Genomic DNA, 4,233 nt, shown 5'->3' with positions numbered 1-4,233 from the left:
CCGCAGGCAGCTGCGGCGGTGTTGGCGGCGGGGCTGGTGTGGTGAGTACCTACAGGTCATCAGTGACCACCCGCAGATGCCACTGGCAGCATCAGTGGTGGCCAGCAGCGATCAGGGACTGCCCGCAGACGCCACCGGCGGTGCTGTTGGCAAGGGGGGGGGGGGGGGGGGGGGGGGGGGGGGAGGGGAAGGGAGCGGGATGAGCATCGGCAGCACTTTTCGCATGGGGTTCACTGCCAATCTCAGGGGGTGCACATGCAGCCATGTGCACCCCCTACGTGTCGTCAGTGACCATGGGGAAAATCAGAGGCATTGGTAGGAAAGGCCTGAGGCCTGGGAAGTCCTCAGATCAGGTGCTGTCTACTCCTGCTGTCTACATTTAAGATTCTCCTGCCAAGAGAGCCCTCACCTCACAAACCAGAGGGCTGGGGATGTTGGGGGTGGGAGGGGAGGGGAAGACGAAGGGGAATATTGTAGTCTGATGCCAAGAAGAATAGGGGTTTCCCTATTAGCAGAGGAGAAGATACTGTACTTCCCCACACTGCCCCTTTTCTTAACCCCTTGCTAGAATAATGAGCAGTAGCCAGAGTGGACATGCCTGCCTAAGAATCAAAGAAATCCCAATTACCATCCACCCTGCTCATCAGAGAGGACAAGTCAGACAGACACCAGCTATCCCACCTGCTACTGCTGTGAGACAGGCACAGGAGTTGTACAGGGCCACCTCTGCAGACGTGCACAGCTGGAAGCCTGACTGCTACAAGGACTGTTTGGAAAACTTTGTGGGTTTGGGTAGTAGTGGGAGTTGGGTTTTTTGTTTTCATAGTTCATAGTTTCATAGTTGTGAGGGGCTGGAAGGGACCTTACAGATCACTGGGTCTAGCCCCCCCTGCATCTTTTGTTTTGGGGTTTGTTTGTTTTGGGGGGGGTAGTGGCACATGGGAACAGGACAGTGAGATTTCTGCTTCCTACATTGTTTCTACTCTCCCATTCTGGGCCCTATCAGGAATAGGATTGACCCATGTTTCTGTGATACTCTCTGTCCCAGCATTCTATAAGATTTCATTAGGGATACAGTTTTTGGCCTTTCTAGGTGTGTACTAATATTCAGGAGGTGTGTCTTCCTGAGTCTGCAAGCAGATGGAAGTTATAAGGAGGGAGAGAAGAACAACTCTTGTTCATTTCAGTAAGAGTTTGGACTCTGAGACCTCCTGAAGATGTACATGGCAATGTAGGTAATAGCTGTTAACTATTTTAGCTGAAACGTCTAGCTACTCTGTGGGGTGCTTGAGTAGAATACCATTATTCCCCCTGAAGTCTCATCATCCTGAGAACCTAGGGTGGGGGCAGTGCACATCTTTGGTGAGGGTAATGACCATGTATGTGAGCAGGGGGCTGATTGGAGGCAGGGAACATCTCTTCCAGCATCCTCTCAAATTTCTCAATGCAGCAAGAACTGGCAATGGAGCTGAATGCTTTATTGAAGCATGTTGATACTTACTGAAAGCCCAAGCAGATGGCACTGGATAAAGAGAATGGCATGGGAAAGAAGCTAACGGAACAAATGTAGTGATATGCTGCCAGCATTTCAACAAGGGACTCCTGAAAAATACTCTTCTTCACTTGATAGTGCATATGACACTCCTTGGGATAAAACACTTACTGCCAACATATACATGTGGTTCATTGATTCCATGCTTTCCCCCACGTAAAAGGATACCGATAGGCTGTGTTCAGGGAAAGCTGAGTACAGTTAAGCCCGTATGTGTTTAGGGGAGAAGGGAATTGTGTGCGGGGAATGCCTCTGGGGTGGAACATAAGTAGATGGTTGTTTCAGTGGTTTTGTAGATAAGTGTGGGTATGCAGTACATGTTTAAAAGGGTGGAAGTTTTGTGGCAGGTTGGCGCATAAATATGAATACCCAAAAACATTGAATATGTGTACCTATGAAGGCATACCCCATACCATAGTGATGAGTACTGGGGGAAAGGGGAGGGGAAATTGTGGCAGTAGATGGGGTATATGCACTGCATTTGCACAGAAAGGTTTATGGGTTCATGCATTTCCAGAAGTATTATGGGTTTGCGTATGTTCATGAATGGGTGAGCTTGCTTGTGTATACGTGGGTGGGTAGGTGGTATATGCAGGCTATATTATGTGTGTGCCATGAGGTTGGAGGTCACAGTGGGTGAATGCAAGCATGGCTTACAAGTATTTGTGGATATGTATGTGTGACTTTGTGAAGGGGAGAGATTTTGAAGTGGGTGTGGAAATTGTAGGTAGTGATGGTTGGATACCAGACCTCTCTTCTAGAGTGAAACTATTTGCCTCATATCACCCTTTAGGGCTACCTCTGTGCTAACAAGTGGTGATGTGTGGCTCTGAACTGTATTTTAAATCCTTTGGAGGGCGGATGGTACCATTCTTGTGGATTGAAGTGCTATTCCACTAGTTTTACAGCTCTATCTCATGGACAGCTAAAGCATAAATGCCATCCTGGGAAATAATACTACATTTGCAAGGTTGATATATTACCTGAAAAATATTGATGTTAAAAACAGTCTTGCAAACACACACATACTTTGGCTTATCTGAGTGCATAGTCCTACTGAAGCCAATGAGATTACTCGTGGAAGTAAAGTTATTCAGATTTGCATAGCTGGGTCCTGTGTTACAGCTGCATTATCTTACATGTCCCTGAGACTGTGTTTAGTCATAGGAGGCAATTGACAGAATATGACCTGTCAGTGGAAAATAATCAGTACTAACAACCATGTATTATAATTATGTTTTTCCTATTATAGAAATCTTTAATATCTTGGGGCACATTTTGTGTATGAAGCTAATATTTTTTACATTAAGTTGAAATATTTCCTGTGAAGCTTGATATATTCCTATGGCCATAAAATAGTTTACCAAAGGGATTCAATATGAGTGTTGTTGTCATGATGAATCCCAGAGAAAGGGGGGGTAGGGAAGTTTTGCACTGTTGAAATATTTTACTCTATTTTAAAAACCCAGAAATCCACAAGAATATTTTGCTACAGATAGAATATGCACTTTGTGTAATGTGGATTACATTTTTCTTGCACGTTTATCGCATTCCTGTGTAGCTGCTGTGCAAAACTGAAGATTGCAAACAAATACCACAGCATGGGTTGCCCTCCTTACACTGTAAATGAAGAGACAATGGAGAGCAGACTCAGTTCACTTCCTCTCATAAATTTACATCCATTGGTATTTTATAAAGTACTGACATACATTAAGAACGTGCAGGCATACAAAACATGAATTACCGCTCCAGTAAGTTGAATGGCGACATATAGATGTATCCTAATGGAAGCATTTGGTTTTCTGTTTTGGGTGACTCTGTAACAAACACCAGCTACCACCTTTTTTTGGAGACTAATTGCAACCTAGCTCTCAAACAGCTTTTTCTTTGTCTCCAGCGCACTCCGAGTGGGCAACCCCTCCTCCCCCGGCAAAGCCCCACCAGGGTCCCTTGGGTGAGCTATTCCTTTCCCTGATTATTATTTTCATTATTTGTAAGTGGGGTTTTATAGCAGGAGAGACGGCGCGCAGCACTCCCTGCATAAAATCCCTTTAACAAATAATCCATGAATGGGGGCAGGCCGTGTAATCCTTTGTTTCAGCCTGTTCTGGCTGGCTGTGTGGGCGTGCATGGGTGTGTGTGTGTGTGTGAGAGCCAGAGCCAGGGAGTGTGTGTGTGTGCATGCATGTGTGCGTGTGCCAGTGTGTGTGAGCCAGAATGAGTGTGTGTGAGCCAGAGTGTGTGTGCGCGCCAGAGCATGTATGTGGGAGCCAGAGCAAGTGTGTGTGTGTGTGTGTGTGTGTGTGTGTCTGAGAGACAGAGACAGAGAAGGCTCTGCCTGCACCAGAGCACGACAGTCTTAATTATATAACTTCACTTGCTCTTGTACCTCCCAAGGAGGGGAAATGGACGAGACAGGAGGACTGTCAACAACTGTCAGCCTCCCTCTTTCTTTCCCCATCGCGCCGCAGCCCTGCCCCAAGGCCCCAGGCAGCCGCAGGGGTTTCCCCCAGGTGTGAGGGAGGGGAAGGAGACTCTCCCAGAGGCCGGGCTGTGCTGGAACGGGACGCCCGCCTCGGGGTGATGCCCGCTGCCCGTGCGCGGGAGGGAGCGGTGCCAGCGGAGAGCGCCCCCGGGGCGCACACTGCCATGCCGCGCGGGGCGGGGCGGGGCGGGGCGGT

This window comes from Alligator sinensis, unplaced genomic scaffold (assembly GCF_000455745.1).
Source record: "Alligator sinensis unplaced genomic scaffold, ASM45574v1 scaffold177_1, whole genome shotgun sequence".
Taxonomy (NCBI): Eukaryota; Metazoa; Chordata; order Crocodylia; family Alligatoridae; genus Alligator; species Alligator sinensis.
Note: the sequence above shows the minus strand (reverse complement) of the source record.